At 35.6% G+C, this 18,179-nt stretch overlaps 1 long non-coding RNA gene across 1 annotated transcript in view; it reads right to left on the bottom strand.

The window, feature by feature from the left end:
• Nucleotides 1-1,244: 1,244 nt before the first annotated feature.
• The window catches only part of LOC123573932 (uncharacterized), a 40,890-nt gene continuing 23,955 nt past the window's right edge, over nucleotides 1,245-18,179 (bottom strand). Inside the window, exons 2-3 of the long non-coding RNA XR_010587175.1 lie at nucleotides 5,214-5,524; nucleotides 1,245-3,421 (exon numbers count right to left, since the gene is read on the bottom strand). This is a non-coding gene — a long non-coding RNA (uncharacterized lncRNA). The remainder of the gene's footprint in view (nucleotides 3,422-5,213; nucleotides 5,525-18,179) is intronic.

The raw sequence follows: 18,179 nt of genomic DNA on the forward strand, positions 1-18,179 counted from the left end.
TTCTCACAACATTTTCCCCTTGAAATTTGTATTCCAGGATATAAATGCAACACTATTGATGTGGAGATTTATAATGATTAATTGTTCATTTACAAAGAAAGCTGGAAAAATCCTTTTAAAATATATTGCAGACAGTGACTACAGGTTCTGAGTTAAGCAAAATGGCAGGTTGTTTTAAGCATACAGAAATATTTCACTTCTGCTGTTAGTAAAGGTTTATTGAAGTTGTTTTATTTCAGTAGCCTCCTTAAAGTGTTGTATGATCCTTGTCATTGGAGGATTATGAATGCACTGTTTGTCTATTCTACAAGCACAAATGAAATAGTCCAGCTATTCATCAGTGACCTGATTAGACATGCTCAAAAATGCTTGTAATTATGATTTAAAAGTATCAGAACTTTTTATGTTGTTATGTAGAAGATTTTTTGCATTTTCACAAAATTTATAAGCTCAAATAAAAGAGTAATGGTAAGTGAGAAAGCTTCCATTCCAGTAGAATTTTAATTCCTTATATTTAAGATAGAACAGGAACAGGATCTTAGAAAAAGGATTGACATAGAATGTTTTTTATGAGTGTTTTTAATGCTGTATGAAAGGTTGCTTTCACTTATTTATCATTTCCTCCTTTCTTTTCTATTCTTATCTCTTATTCTTATATCTAAAGCAGCATTTAGCTAACTCAAGAAGAATAAAGAGCATTGTTGCTATGAAAGAAAAGACAGGCTGACATTTTGCTACTCAAGTTCTGATTCACAAATATTCATACACTTTGAGATTAAAAAAGTGCAAATATACATTTTTATTCAACTTAACATTCTAGTTTCCATTTTCTATTTCTCATTCTGCAAATTATGTTAACATATAATTAATGCTATAATATATCAGCTTACACAACCATTCTAAGAATAATTTAATCCATCAATAAATATTTAAACCAAGGTGGTATATTTTTTACATTCTGGGGAATGTGTCAGAAATAAAACTGTTTACCCCAAATCTTATTTAAAAAAATAAATGAATCAATAATCTCAGACAAAGCCGGTTTCAGTTCCTACAGATCTTGTGAAAATTGATATTACACTGCCAGGATAAACTCATTTGAAGTAGTAAGCCTTCAGCAAATGAAATATTTTCACTTGAGAATCATAGTTAGCATTCTAACAGCCTGTTTGTTTTGTCATAGTAAAACATTTTTTGTTACCACAAAATATTGAACAGAAGAAAAACATCTGAAAGCAGAGTTCACTATGGAAATTTTTATTGACTGTGGTCAGGGAAATGCATCTGTCTGATAACAGGATTGTTGCTGTTTTGCAACCTCACACTAATAACCCAGCCTGTGCTTTTCAGTTATCAACAGCTGCAGGCATCCACGTCAGAGTGCAAGGTTTCGTCTCTGGGGTTTGCTACTTGCCTGGGACAACAAGCTTGCCAGAGTTGCAAAGCTTTTTCTTTGCTGCTGGTGGATTGCATCGGTTTTAGCCTTCCTTTGGCCTTGCTTTGTCCCTTTCTGAAGATGTTTTACTTTTTAACTCTTTGTCTCAATCTTGAAGGAACCAACACAGTGATCCTGCAATTCCTGTGGATTTCCTGATCATTTGTTGCATTTTACAAACTTTGGACTTTTTAGTATTTTACTTAACCATTTCTTTTCCTAGTCAAAATCTAAAGCCACCTGCATCCCTTATGTTACTGCTGTGGTTAAATTCTCCAAACTCAGGTGGCTCTTTTTCCTTAGCATCCTCTTCTTGCTGGACTTCTTAGATGGATAATTCCCCTTTGTTCACATCTGGGGACTGTTGTCTTGCTGTACTCTTTGAGAGATTCTTTATTTGGGCTGTTTCGTTTTCAAATTAGTTTGTTTTTAACGTTGGATGATGACACTTCTTCTCTCCATACAAGGCAACCTCAGAACCAGTCCTGACTGCCCACACTCAGCGAAGACAGGCTCCCGAGATTTCCACTTGCGTTTTCAGGAAATGTGCCTATATTTCCCCTGTGCCGCAAGGCATCCCCTGAAATAATGGGGCACGTTCCCTTGGTGCATTCAGCCCATGCTTATCAGCTGTGACTGAATCGGGTGTATCTGGCAAAGCTGATCTTCCTGCTGATGGAGATCAGCCAGGAGGTGCTGACTCGCAGTCCTGCTGAACCTCTGGTCACTCTAGAGAGGTTTATAGTGACCCTACTCTTTGTTAGTATGTTTTGTAACCCATTTATTTATAAAATTTACATACATTAAATTCAACTATTTCAACTACATTTAATTGCTTTTCCTATATTCACAGGGTTGTGCAATCATCACCACATCAATTTTATGATATTTTCATCACTACGCTCAACAAACCTTAGGGCCATTAGTAGTTGCTTCCAGATTCCCCCTAACCTCACCTTCCAGGCAATAGCTAATCTATTTCCTGTCTCCATAGATTCATCGATTCCAGACATTTTACATCAATGGAATTATATAATATGTAGCCTTTTGTAATGACTTTTTTGTTTAGTATAATTATTTCAAGATTCATTTATGTTGTAGCATGCAACGTATTTCCATTTTATTGCTGAATAACATTCCATTGGATTAATGTGCCTCATTTTATCCACTTACAAGTTGATGGGTATTTGGATTGCTTCTACTTTTGGCTCTTATATTTTTGCACAACTTTTTGTGTGGATACATGCTTCCATTTCTCTTGGGATGTGTGAAAACTGCTAGTTTAAATTTTTGAGAAACAGAATGTTCTGAGTTTGTACCATTACTTTATATTCCCCTAAAAGTGTCTGAAGTTTCCAGTTTATCCACATCCTGACTAATACTTGTCATTATCTGCCTATTTCAGTATAGCCATCCTAGTGAGTACAAAGTGATATGTCATGATTTTGATTTGTGTTTATCTAATGACTATAATATTGAGCATATTTTCATATACTTATTGGTCATTTTTATATATTATTTAGATAAATGTCTATTTATATACTTTGTCTATTTTTAATTGGATTATCCTTTTATTATTAAATTTTAAGGGTTTTTATATATATTTTAGATGCAAGTCTTTTATCAGGCATACAATTTGCCTATATTTTCTCTTATTCTGTGGGTTGTCTACTTTCTTGATGTTATTTTTCTTGAAGCACAAAAGTTTTAATTTTGGCTAACCTCAGTTTATTTATTGTTTTTTCTTTTTGTTGCCGTGTTCTTGATGTTTGTGTTGACTCTTGAAGATTGATAACTTTCATTTCTGTTTTTTGTGCCTCAACAGTAACATTAAATTAAAATCCATTCTGAAAGCAGATGCAATAAATAAGGGTGAAGTTCATGGTTAGTGGCTGTTTAAGGTGCTTTTCCATTTAGGCAATATGATCTTAGGGATGCCAGAGTTTAAACCTGCACATCTTCAGGAGACTAGATTTTACCTGAAACCTAAAGAAAAATTTAAAATTGGTTAAATCACGGGAAAAATTCAAGAGACGTGTGAATTATTTCTGGGCTTATCATACTAGGAGTAAGTATTTTTTTAGCATCAATACCCAAGTGTGACAACTTTTTTTAGCATCAATACCCAAGTGTGACAATACCTATTATGACAGTTTATCATCTCCCACATGCACCTACTAGATCATTTGGTTCTATCTCTAATTCCTTCTTGCATTTATAAATGTCCTATTTAGTATATCTTAAGTTTTTATTTTTTATGGGACACAAAAGTATTATATTGCTAACTTTGCTTAGGACATTTAGAAACATAAAATAATCTGGTTTATAATATGTTTATTAAGTTTTAATAATAATTAATTTTTTTAATTTTTATTTTTGGAGGGGAGAAGAACATATAAGAAAAATTTAGTGACAGGGACTATTCTTTACCTGCATTGTTGAACCAGGTTGTGGTTGATTAGATGACAAGCTTTTCTTATGGTATAAGCCTGGGATTTTGTATAGAGACACTCATTAGGACAGAAACAAGAGCTCAACACCTTCCCCATTGGAAAGCTGTCAACGCAATTGATCTGGTTCCTGAGTCTTTACTAAATGCTGTTGTACCTATTTGAAAATATGGGAAATCTTTTGCATACATATATACTAATTACAGTCTATCAGAATGTCCATCTGTTTATTATTTGTTGGGAAAACAAGTGAAATCCCTTCATCTCAAATGCATTCACTACCAATGAGTAACTAATAGATTTTCCCTCAACCCTATACCAACAGAATGAACTTCATGAAATAGATGAACTGGAGCTAAGACACCACCTACCCCTGTCCTGATCTAAATGAAGTATATTTTAGATGACATACTAAACCGAACTTTATGATTTTATATGTAACGTCGCCAGGGAGTGAGGACTATCTGGGTTGGTGGCACAGGGGTAAAAGAATTTACCAACTCTCTTGGTAAATTCTTTTACCCCTGTGCCACCAACCCAGATAGTCCTCACTCCCTGGCAAGAGTTATAGATAAAGAAAGACAGATTTATTAAAGTAAGTTGGAAAATACATTGCAAAACAGCAACATGCAGGCAAGCAGAAGCTGACAGCAGAAAAACAAAGGTTTGCCGGAGATTTTATAGCATAGTGTGCATGCTGTATGCTGAAGTGGGCTTTGGGCAGTACTGATAACGCCAGCGTTGCAGTGAGCTAACTTTCAGGTGTTTGGTGATAGTTGGGCACAGGAAGATTGTGAGTTATTTGCACAGGAGGGCTATGTGTCCCGGATTATGAAGAAAGGCATACTTGTAGCTTATCTGCTTTCCCTTTTTGCTTTTACCTGGTCCTACCAGCCTGACTTCTTTTCCCTAATTAGGACTTCACATTTGAGATATGTCTTCTTATGTTTGCTCCTGTTCTGGACAGCCTATCATCAGTTATTGGTACATACTTCAATTTAACCCCACAAAATGTAGGTTAGTACTCAAACTCACATGCTGTTTAATCAAAGTACAGCATTTCGTTGTTCATCATAATTTAGTAATTCCCCAGAGAAACAAAAGCCATCTATTTCAGAAGTCCACAAGGGAGGACATGCTAAAGAAATTGGAGTAAAAGAACACACCTTACCCCAATTCTCTCTAAACAAACTTGCAGAAATATCCAAATTAAAAGTTCATAAAATCAGCACTTCAGGAAAGGAAAGAGGCCATTTTAATGAGTGTTAGAACAACGAAGGAAATAAAAACAGCAACCACTTATGCCTCCCTCCTTCTCAATCTCTGACCTTATTCTTAGGGCAAGATTCTCTCAAGGAGCCTGCATTCTTCTTGTGCAGGCATGGAATGAAACCGTTGCTTCTTAGCCCACAAAACTTCATGTGAGCTCAGTCATTGCCAATGGCATGTGTTGTGGCAAATTTCATAAAGTCATGTTGGTTTCCGTACTCTTTTGAATAAAAGATGCACACAGACGAAGGAGCACCTCCGTTCTTTGCCTGGTAACGTGGTGGATACACATTGCACCTCTTGAATTTGATGGGTATTGATTTGAATCCTTAGTCTGTCACTTCTCAGTGATGTTACTTAGCAATTTCCTCTGAAAAATAAGGAAAATAATAGTCCTTGGTTGATTGGGCTAGTAGAGAATTAAATTAGATATTATGGATAAGCATGTACACTCTGCTTGCCATGAAGGAGTCGATAAATACTAACTTATTATTTTACCCTAATTGTACCCATTCTCTATGCAATATAAATTAATAGTTTTTATTAATATTTCAATATGATAATATCTCCTTATATTCCCCATTCTACCTTTATATGGCCATGGCTATCATGAAGAAGAAATGAAGCTTTCTAATGGCTAGCCATATGCAGAAGACTGAAGCTGGACCCCTTCCTTACACAATATAAAAAAAAAATCAACTCAAGATGTATTAAAGACTTATACGTAAAAACCCAAAAGTATAAAAACCCTGGACGACGACCTAGGCAATACCGTCCTGGACATAAGTATAAGCAAAGATTTCATGACGAAGACACCAAAAGCAATTGCAGCAAAGCAGAAATTTACAAATAGGATCCAATTAAACTCAGCAGCTCCTGCACAGGAAAATAAACTATCAACGGAGTAAACAGACAACCTGCAGAATGGAAGAAAATATTTGCAAACTATGCATCTGACAAAGGCCTAATTTCCAGCATTGATGAGAAAAGTAAATTTATAAGAGAAAGACAAACAACCCCATTAAAAGATGAGCAAAGGACATGAAAAGACACTTTTTAAAAGAAGACATACATGTGACCAACAGGCATTGAAAAAATCTCAATATCACTGACCATTAGAGAAATACAAATTAAAACCACAATGAGATACCATCCCACGCCAGTCAGAATGGCTAATACTAAAAAAGTCAAAAATTATTAGATCCTGGCGAGGATCTACTACAGAAAAAAGGAACACTTACACACTGCTGGTGGGAGTATAAAATCAGTTCAACCATTGTGGAAAGCAGTATGGTGATTCCTCAAAGAGCTGAAAGCAGAACTACCATTTGACCCAGCAATCCCATTACCAGGTATATACCCGAAGAATGTATATCATTCTATCGTAAAGACACATGCACACAAATGTTCATTGCAGCACTATTCACAAGAGCAAAGACATGGAATCATCCTAAATACTCATCAATGACAGATTGGATAAAGAAGATGTGGTATATACACACCATGGAATACTATGCACCTGTAAAGAATGGGATCCTGTATTTCGTTGAAGGAATATGGAGGAAGCTGGAAGTCATTATCTTCAGCAAACTAATACAGGAATATAAAACCAAATACCATATGTTCTCCCTTACAAGTGGGAGCTAAATTATGAGAACTTATGAACAAAAGAAGGTAACAACAGACATTAGGGTCTACTTGAGGGGGCAGAGTGGGAGGAGAGAGAGGAGCAGAAAATATAACTATTTGGTACTGGGCTTAATTCTTGGGTGATGAAATAATCTGTACCATAAACCCCTGTGACATGAGTTTACCTAGGTAGCAAAACTTCACATGTAGCCCCAAAACCTAAAATAAAAGTTGGAAAACACTTTCTTAGCTACGAATAAGTTAATTAACTTCTCTTTATCCAAACATCTTTGACAAATTCGACAAATGAGGCTGTTTTTATAAAATGAAATAAAAGTATACATTATCTTTTCTAAAATCCAAATTCTGCATGTAAACCTTAGAATTCAGCTCTCAGATTCTATAATTTCATTTTCTTTTTCACCTGTGGGAAGAAAGAGAAGAGCAGATATCTATTTCTAAGTTTTTGCTTATATCCATAAAAATCTTTAGCATGATAAAGATCCTTGACATTATATGTGAGAACTCACCTTGCATGAAATACAGAGCTGAGAATAACATTTGTACATGTATGGAACCATGATCTATGACAGAAGTAGCATATCACATCAGTGGAGAGATGAGCTTCTAAGAAATAATTATTCCATAGAAAATAATAAATGAGATTTCTTCCTCATACCCTATGCAAGAATCTCAATACCTCTACAGCCTGTCAAATGCATGCAGAAATTAAAGCTGCTAACAACATACAAACTGTCTTGTAAGTGATGGTATTTTCCACTCTGATTGCTCTGACGTTCTCAAAGGCTATGTTCTGATTGCTCTGAGGTTCTCAATTGTGGGTTAGGTAGGGTTCTAATATTTAGTAAATAAAAATACAGACACTCAGTTAAATTTGAATCTCAAGTGGTTAAGACATTTTTTACATTATTATATGACAAATACTGTGTGGGGTATGCTTATATTAAAAAATTCATTGAAAACCTGAAATTTAAATTTAGCTGAATATTTTATGTTTTACCTAGAAATCCTGTTTAAGATGGGGAAGGCAGGTGATATAAATCTTACATCATATTCCCAAAGAGCAGAATGAGGAAATTATGGAAATTTATCAAATGCAACAACTTAGGCTTCCAAATTGGAATGTAATGACCACTGAAAATATCTTTCAAAAGTGAAGGTGAGTAAAGGTATTTACTGATACAAACCTAGATAATTCTTTACTATCAGACCAATACAAAATTTTAATATAAAAAAACAGTCCTTAAGGTAGAGAAAAGATGATGCTATGAGGGAACTAGGAATACAGGAAGAAAAAAGTTAATGCAAAGGGTAATTTTGTGACTAAATATAAATGAATATTGATTGTAGAAAATTAAAATAATGACTAACAAGTTAAATGTGAGAAGATTGAGTTTTCTATAAGGCAAATTTTTAAAGATTACCCTGAAAAATTATGAAAGATTTATGACAATGACAAAAATATTTTACCCTAATTATACCCATCCTCTTTACAATACAAATACGCACAACTTTTACCAATAGTGGAATATATTTCTCCACCCCTTGAATCTGGGTTGTCCTTGTTCATTGCTTTGTCTGCTAGATTGAGGTGGAAGTGGTTTGTGCCAGTTCTCAGTGTACACTTCAAGAGTTCTCATATATTTTCACTCTCTCACTTAACCCTGTTATGTCCAAGTAAATAAGCTTAGATTAGCCCATAGAAACATCACAGAGAAGAAAATAAGTTGACTCAGCAAACGCAATTCTTAAGACATTAACATGAGAGAAAGGGAGCTAAGAATAGAAGAGCTTTGTAATCGACCTGCAAGTTGACCTCAGATGCATTAATGGACACATCTTAAACCAGAAAACCTGCCCACTTGACCAGTACACTTGTGATCAGTAGTAAATATTTATTGGTTTAAGCTGCTAAGTTTGGGAGTAGTTTGTTAAACAGTAATAACTAACTGGTGAGAATCTTCACGCTGCTTAGAACAGACACAACTTATATACAAGGTTGAATAGAAAAGGTAGGAAAATATGCCAACAGCAACAAAAATAAAATATTTTAGCTATCATAATTTCAGAAAAAAAATAGATCTTAAGGCAACAAGCATTATTATACTAAGAAAGATATTTCTTAACAGTAAAAAACAACTCACCAGAAGTATATTTGAAATTTGTGTGCACATAAAAACTTGTACTCAAAATATATAAAGCAAGATTTACAGAAATAAAAAATTTATAAATAATTCCAAATCAATGGGAGAGGACCTCATCAATAAATGATATGAGACAAATAATCAATGGAGAAAGGGATGATTAAAACAAATAACCTTGACCTAACTGATTATATAGAGATTTCAATACCAACTTATACCCATCTCTCAACTGCACAGAAAACATGTACCAAAATTGATTACATGCAGGACTATAAAGCAAGCTTTAAGAAAATTAATAAAGTGAACTCATTCAGAATATTTTTCTGATCATAGTAAAATGAAGTTAGATGTCAATAACAAAAGATATTTCTAGAAAAGTTTCAAATATTAAAATTAAACAAGACACTTCCAAATTACACATGGATCAAAAAAATAAAAATAAAAATAGAATTAAAAAATACTTTAACCAACGTGGCAATGCAAAGAAACACTGAAAGTTGTGGAATGTAGTTAACCCTGCACTTAGAATGAAATCTATAGCCATAAGTTCATACAGTAAAAAAGAGAAAGACTATAAATCAATTATATATATCTATATCTTAAAAAGTTAGAAAATAAAAGCAAATGAATTAAAAGATAGTGAAAAATTAACTGAGGTAAAGTTAAAAAAGAATATAAACATAAAGAGTAACATTTAAAAAAATAGTTATGAGTGCAAATGTACAAGAAAGAAAATACATAAATCCAAAAGATTAAGAGATTAGTAAAATGTATAAACACATAGCAAAGTCAACTAACACCAAAATAAAACAATTAAATTATAAAAATATTCCGAAGGTACTGAATGATAAATGGGACATTACTATAGAAACTAGATATTATAATGATAGCAAGAGGGTGTTATAAACAACTCTTTCAATAAACATAAAACTGTAGAAAATCTGGACTAAGTCCTAGAAAAAGAGATTAGCATGCTAGAAGTGTCACAATAAAATAATGGAATATTTAAATAACAATACACATATATTAAAGATATATAGTCTGTAAGTAAACCTTCTCACAAATAAACATTATCAAAAATAAAAATTCAGGCCAAACTCACTGACTGAGTCTTCTAAACATTTATAAAGAAATAGCAAAAAGATAAAGATTTCTGATTCTTACTACTGTGCCTTAGTTCCAAATAGTTCAAAAACGTAAACTTGTTTTCTCCCTGTTCTGGGGGCCATATGTCTGAAATGAGTGTCAGTGGAATAAAAGTACAGTGAAAACAGGGCTGTTATTTCTAGGGAGTTTACAGGAGAGAACCCATCCTCCTTCCTGGCCTCGTACAGCTTCTGTTAGTTACCAGCATTCTTTTTTTTTTTTTTTTTTTTTTTTTTTGAGACGGAGTCTCGCTCTGTCGCCCAGGCTGGAGTGCAGTGGCCCGATCTCAGCTCACTGCAAGCTCCGCCTCCCGAGTTCAGGCCATTCTCCTGCCTCAGCCTCCCTAGTAGCTGGGACTACAGGCACCCGCCACCACGACCAGCTAATTTTTTGTATTTTTGGTAGAGGTGGGGTATCACCGTGTTAGCCAGAATGGTCTCAATCGATCTCCTGACCTCGTGATCTGCCTGCCTCGGCCTCCCAAAGTACTGGGATTACAGGCGTGAGTCACCGCTCCCGGCCGGTTACCAGCATTCTTTAGTTTGTTGCTGCATCAGTCCAATCTCTGCCTCTGTCATCACATTGCCTTTGGGTATATTTGTCAAATCTCTCTCTGCCTGTCTCTTATAAAGAGGCATGTGATGACCTTTAGAACCTAACTGGATAATCCAGGATAATCTGCCCGAAGTTTTTTTTTTATCTTAATCGCATCTGTAATGACCCTTTTTCCTAAAAGGATGACATACACAGATTCTACAGATTAGGACCTGATGTCTTTGGGAGCCACTATTCAGTTTACTACAGCACCATACACAGGTATCCATTTCAGGAGGATTGCAGACTCAAATATGAAAGGAGAAAATATATATTGACCAGTGGTCGGCAAAAACACAAAACTATCCTCTGGTGTGACATGAATCTCTCCGGAATAAACACTCTGTATTTTGTGGGGGGGAGTGGAAGGAGGATGTTAATCCACAGAATCTGATCTATTCCCAATCAGAGTGCAAAATATAATAACTATGTGTAAAAAACACAATTTCATATTTTTAAATAAAGTTAAACATTTGCATAAACATTTACATAATCTAGAGTCCAGCAGTTATACTTCCTGATATACATACACCCATGAGAAACTTCCACATTGTCCATCTATGCCAGAGGCACATACAGAAGTTGTCCTTAGCTCAGTTCGTCATAGTGAAATGGGAAGAGTTCCCTTATCCTCCTTGCAGGGTGTGCCATGCAGATGTGGCTCACTTTTTCTTTACCCTGATGTTCATAACCCTAGGGGGAGGACGCAGAGGGGCAGGTCATGGGACCCGCTGACCTCAGGCAGCACAAAGAAGTGAAAGTTTACAGCTGAAGCCCCCGTGGGCGTGTGTAGTGCACTCTTAGTTTTGCCCTCTGCAGGCAGCTTGTGTTAATCAGCTCAATTAGACCCCTCTGCCTTATTACAAGGACAGAGGGCTTTCTGTATCCTGGGTTCTTGCCTTAGTTTACTGGAAAAATCAGATCACACGTGGGCTTGGAGAATGAGTGCAAGGTTTTATTGAGTGGAGGTAGCTTTCAGTGAGGTGAATGGGAAGGCCAGAAGAGCGATGGCATGGGAAGGTGGTCTTACCCCTCAGTGGGGCCGCCCAGTGGCTGCACTGCCCCTGGCTGAATCCCACATCCTCCCTGGGTCACCAGCATTTGCTGGTGCCTGTTGGTGTGCTCTTCAGCTCCTCTGCTCCTGTAGAGATCCAGCTTCCTGTGTCTGTGCCTGCTCAGGTCTCAGGGGTTTTTATAGACAAAGGATAGGGTCGATGGTGGGCCAGGGTGGTCTTGGAAAATGCAACACGTGACTGTGAAAACAGAAATGTCTGGCCCCACCTACATCCCTGGGCACAGTCCCAAAGGTGGAGCCCTTGCTAGGGACCTTGCGTTTCTCTACCCAGCACTTCCCATCCCCACTCCCATATCAATAGCTAAAACTTGGAAGTTTCCCCAGGTGCCTTTCAACTCTGGAGCAGATGCACAATGTAACTTCTGGAATGGCCGTATGAGGACCTGCTCTCCAGCAAAACAAACATAACTGGTGAAAAATTATAAAAACTGGTGAAAACTATAAAACAAACAAACAAAAACAAACATTTAAAGTCTCTGGAAATTGTCCTGCGAGAGAAAAGCAAATTAAGAAAGATTCATTCAAGAAAATCTACAAGTTGGTAAGAATAGCAAGAATCGGTGGCATATGGATCATGGCCTTCTCCCTTCTTCCTCCTCACAACTCAGAGCGACAGAAACTTCACTCCAGTTGGGTGCAGAAGAACTGAGGGTTCCTTCTCCTTACCTTTCAGTTTCTCTGATCTCAACCCAAAATAGTCTCCAGGTATTCCAGATCTCTCTTGTTATATTCCAAGTTATGAAAACAAATTCTATATCAGTAAGGAATATTTCTGTTTCAAGTAATATATTTTTATATCAAATCAATTTTAAAAAATTAATCATTTACTCCCAAAATTGGAGATAATGCTGCCATCAAGTACATCTTTGTTATCAAAGAGATTGGATACGGGGTGGAGGGAAAGATATAACAATTTAAAAATATAAAGAAAACCACACAAAGAATTAAAGGGCCAGGTGCAGTGGCACATGCCTGTAATACGAGGACTTTGAGAGGCCAAAGTGGGAAGATCACTTGAAGCCATGAGTTCGAGATCAGCCTGGAAAACGAATCTCTACTAATGTAATAAATTAAAAATATATATTGCTGTAGTATTTTTCTGGGAGGATCAGGCCATCAGCATTTCTCATTCCTCTCTCCTCCCTACCTGTTGCAGAAAAAAATTTCAGGTGAGTGTGACCAAAAGGCCAAGAGCTCCCTTCCTCTACCCAATCCCCACTTACAGGGTAGAGGATTTACCAAAAAAGTGGCACCCTGAGAACAACGTGGCCATGATTGCCCTCATTCCAGCTTATTTGTAGGGTGGAGTTTCAAACCAGGAGAGGCAAGCTGAGCAGACAAGGGTACCATTTCTACCCAGAGACCTATTGCTAAAGCAGGGATGTCACTCACAGGGAAGTGCAACATCATCTCTACCCCCAGATTGGGAGTTGTGGCTCAGAGATTTTTGCCATGGGGAAGAAGCAGGTTGTAAAACAGGGAGCTCCAGTGTTCTTCCTTAAGGAAGTGACTTTATTTAAAACAGGGTATGAGAAAGTTCAAGGCTGAGGGCACTCTCAAACACAATGAAAGTTTTGGTCATAGGCAATTAAGAGGAGGCTGGTAGTTTTATGAGGGATACAGGCTAAACTATAGACCACTTGGTTTATAGAGGGAACCAGGGAAGAGACAGCTAAGAGGAGCCCTTTAGGGGTCAGAGTAATAGAGGACTCAGATGACAATAGCAGCTTAGCGATTGGGTGTGATCAGAGAAAGAGAAAGAGAGACAATAGTTAACAGCACTGTCATTCCAGAGTCACTGTGCAAATGCATGAACCTGTGTACATGGGGCTTTACACTGCAGGTGTGATAGATTTCACTTTTAAGGTCAAGTCACACCCTGAAAAAAAACAAACAAACAATAATTAAAAGCCACAGAGACCACAGAGAGAGGGATCAGAATCCACAATTGTTGAAATATATCATCTAAAATGTCAGTTTTCACCAAAAAAAAAAAAAAAAAAAATTGTGTGAGATATGCAGATACCAGAAAATGTGACCCACACACAGAAAAAAAAGCAGCCAATGGAAAATGTCATTAAAGTGTTATAGATATAATATTTAACAAACATTAACGTCAATGCATTCATTTTAGATGTGTTCAGAGAATTAAAGAAAACCACACAAAGAATTAAAGGGCCAGATGCAGTGGCGCATGTCTGTAATACAAGGACTTTGAGAGGCCAAAGCGGGAAGATCACTTGAAGCCATGAGTTCGAGATCAGCCTGGAAAACGAATCTCTACTAATGTAATAAATTAAAAATATATATGCATATCCAGGTGTGGTGGCATGTGCTTGTAGTCTCAGCTACTTGGGAGGCTTCGATGGGAGGATCACTTGAGCCCAGGAGGTCGAGACTACAGCGACTTATGATGGTGCCACTGCACTCCAGCATGAGCAATGAAGTAAGAATATGTCTCAAAAAAAAAAAAAAAAAAGAAGAAGAAGAAGAGAAAATACAGAAAGTTATAAAAATGTCTCAAAAAAGAAAGATAATACAAGTAAGAAAACATTTAAATCAGGCCCAAATTCACTGTCTGATTCTTCTAAACATTTATAAGTAAATACAACAAATGAAGATTTCTGATTTTTACTACAGTGTGTTTGTTCTAAATAAGTTACAAACATAAAAATTTCCTACTTAATATTTTATTTTTGTGTCTGCTTATTATTATTTGAGATCTTTTTACATTAACTTGTTGACTATTCTAAATGCTAGATCTTTATATTTTTAAATTGTTATATCTTTCCCTCCACCCCGTATCCAATCTCTTTGATAACAAAGATGTACTTGATGGCAGCATTATCTCCAATTTTGGGAGTAAATGATTAATTTTTTTAAATTAAATTGATTTGATATAAAAATATATTACTTGAAACAGAAATATTCCTTACTGATACAGAATTTGTTTTCATAACTTGGAATATAACAAGAGAGATCTGGAATACCTGGAGACTATTTTGGGTTGAGATCAGAGAAACTGAATATTTCCTTTACTTCTTGAGAACTTCCCCTTGCGATGGTGTTCGTTACTTGCTTATATATTTATCATTCCTTTTTTTCCCCCTGGGTAAAGTCTTCCCTTAATTTTAAATTTTCTCATGCTCATCTGGTTCATTAAATTACCAGAGACTAGGGAGGGGAGGTGGCAAGAGAGGGTAAGATAGTGAGAGGAAAAATTAAAAAATCCTAGTTATTTGGAAGTGTCTTTGTTTTTCATGAAAGACAGAACAATGCTTTTTTTCTTCTCTTTATTGTGTTTCACTGCCAGCAGGATTCCTTGGTTGAAGACAGGCATCAGAAATTTAAAATTAAATTTAAGAAAGGTTTCTGTGTGGCAACACTCTTACTACTGCTTTGAGTGTTCTAGAGAAACCATTCTTGATTCTCGTAAGATGCATCTAGCTTTCTAAATACCAGCGTTCTAAGGAAAGGATGATTGGAAAGGTCTTTCAAGAGTGTGATGCTTAATAATAGGAAAAAATGTAGCCTACTTCAGTTCTTTTTTGGAGGAATCAGGCAACTCTCAGTATTTTGCCAAAGGCATTTTTAAATGTTTAGATTTCATTGTTATTTGGCAGGTATATTTTATAATTTCTTTGTTTAATGGGAGTAAAAAAATACATATTTATGTATTATAATATTTTAATATACATACGATATATATATTTCACTTTCAGATTTTTAGATGTTTTTGGTGGATAGAAGAAAATAAATTATCCTACTAGGCTCATTTAAATTTTGAACTCTGAATTTATTTTCTTTTCTTACCTTAGGCAAGGAAAGTAACAAACTGAAATGGCCAATAGAAAAGTCATTAGAGAGGAAAGAAGGTGGACCCTGGGTTACCAGTAAAATGCATAGTCATCAAGTATTTATTTGTTCAGTAGACACTGTAGATTACTACTGAATTTTTATCCTGTTATTGCAGTCAAAGAGCAGGATCTCTGGGGAATTTATGACATTTGATGTAAGTCCTAACTTTATATTCAGCTTTTCCAGGAGTGAAAATATAATATTTTAAATGGTCCTAACAAGTGAGATAACTGCAAAGATAATTTCCACTAGGTAAAAGGAAAAAACGTGGAACAATGCAGAATGACCGCCATCCTCAGGGCCTATCATATTAAGCAGAACAGAAATAGCAAGCCTGCTTTGCGTAGTGACGGAATAATTAAAGACATTCATAAATCAGTTTATTTACCATTGTCTAAATTGTTTTTTAGTTTAGTGCTAAATTATTTTTTAGTTTATATTTTTATTTATTAATGTAAATTTGAGAAAGATCAGATAATAATTCAACAAAGGTACATATATCTAATGTCGGGATTACAAAAGATGTGAAGATTTTGTTATATTTCCTTTAGAAATATCATTAAGAAATCTAAAGATATTTAAACCAACTTTGCACACCATCCCAGAGGCAATCAGAATCCTTCCTAGAGTAAGGATTATTCTGAATCATTCCCATCTATATTTAATACATTTGCTGTATATCAATATGCTCCCAAATTATTCATAATGTTATTTTGTGTTTTCAAATTTTATACATAATGGAAATTGCCAGTTTTACTAAGGAGTAATTTTTCAAGAGCTTCCTATGTTGATATATAGAGCTAGTGTATCCATTTTAACTATCAAGTAGTTATAAATCCTCTGAAAATATGTTCCATTGCAATTGATAAAAACGTACATCATGTTCAGATTCTGGTTATTGCACACCTCATGTTTATGGGCATTATTTATGACACTCATATATGGCATAGTTTCTTTATAGTATATCTCCTCTTTTCTTTTTCTCCTTGAGATGAAGTCTCGCTCTGTCACCCAGGTTGGAATGCAGTGGCGCAATCTTGGCTCACTGCAATCTCTGCCTCCTGGGTTCAAGCAATTCTCCTGCCTCAGTCTCCTACATAGCTGGGAATACAGGCACACGCCACCACGCCCCATTAATTTTTGCTTTTTATTTTTTATTTTGGTAGAGATGGAGTTTTGCCATGTTGGCCAGGCTAGTCTCAAATTCCTGACCTCAGGTGATCTGCCCACCTCAGCCTCCCAAAGTGCTGGGATTACAGGCATGAACCACTGTGCCCAACCTTACAGTATATATCTCAAAAAAAATTTCTGGATAATTTGCTCTAGGATATTCTATTCTCTATATTGATTCCCTTCCAATATTCACTGAATTGGGCCATTTTTTTTTTCCAAATAAAATTTCTGGTTTTTGTCTGAACTGAAAAGTGGACTCTGAGTTTTAATTCTTTGGAAACAATAAAGTTAATATTTTATTCAGAAACTCCCAACTGAAGTTTTGAGTTTAGATTGCATATAAGGGCTGCTTCTCTCTTTCAAAAAGACAGATTATCCAAGCAAGAGTGGGATATTTTGTTCTTACTGGCATAATTTCAAAAAGCACAATTTATGATAAAGAAAGAAAGAAAAAAAAAGAAAGAAAGAAAGAAGAAGAAAGAAAAAGAAGGAAAGAGAAAGAAAAAGAAAGAGAAAGAAAGAAAGAAAGAAAGAAAGAAAGAAAGAAAGAAAGAAAGAAAGAAAGAAAGAAAGAAAGAAAGAAAAAGAAAGAGAAAGAGAAAGAAAGTAAGTCAAAGAAAGAGAGCAGTTATTTTTACAAATTTTCAGTGGCCACAGACCTCGGAAGAAATGTGTTTCCTGTTAACTTTCCAGCTGAATTTATGTAAACCTTTTTTGATTAGGTAGATATTTGCTGTCCAGCTAATTTTCATTTTCTACAATAATAAATAATGCATATAATACATTAAAAGGTTATGGATGTTTGAAAAAATCAAAATATTGGAGTAATTAAATGAATAGAATGCTGAGTTGATAGATGTCTGTAGCATTTGTAGGGTGATCAGAGTTCAAAAATAATGAAGTTTGAGCAAATGTTTGAGGAATATGAGGAATTTAGCAAAGATTACATTTGTGCAATTTGCACTTCAGGAAGCAAGATCAGCTAAGGTATGTGTTCAGTGTAAAGAAACAACAAAGTAAGTTGTGGCTGCAGCTGGGGAGGTTGCAGCAGCAACTATCAGAGAAATATCAGTGCTTGTGTGTTGATGTGAAGGGGATAGATTATGTAGTCTTCCAGTCCATTATTCTCCATATGAAATGCAGAGTCCTTGCAGAGGTTCCTGCAGAGAGGGGACAAAAATTTGATTTAGGTTTTAAAAGCTTACCTGTGGCTGCTCCACTGAGACTAAACTTAGTAGAACAAGAAGCAGGAAGACTGGAAAAGAGGTAACAGCAGTAAACTCGAAATCCAATAAGTAAGATAAATAACTTTGATAATAACTAAGGTCGATGTACTTAAATTTTGAAATTAGAATAAACTGTAACTGTATTCTTTTCTGCCTCTA

Source organism: Macaca fascicularis, chromosome 6 (genome assembly GCF_037993035.2).
Source record: "Macaca fascicularis isolate 582-1 chromosome 6, T2T-MFA8v1.1".
Classification (NCBI taxonomy): Eukaryota; Metazoa; Chordata; class Mammalia; order Primates; family Cercopithecidae; genus Macaca; species Macaca fascicularis.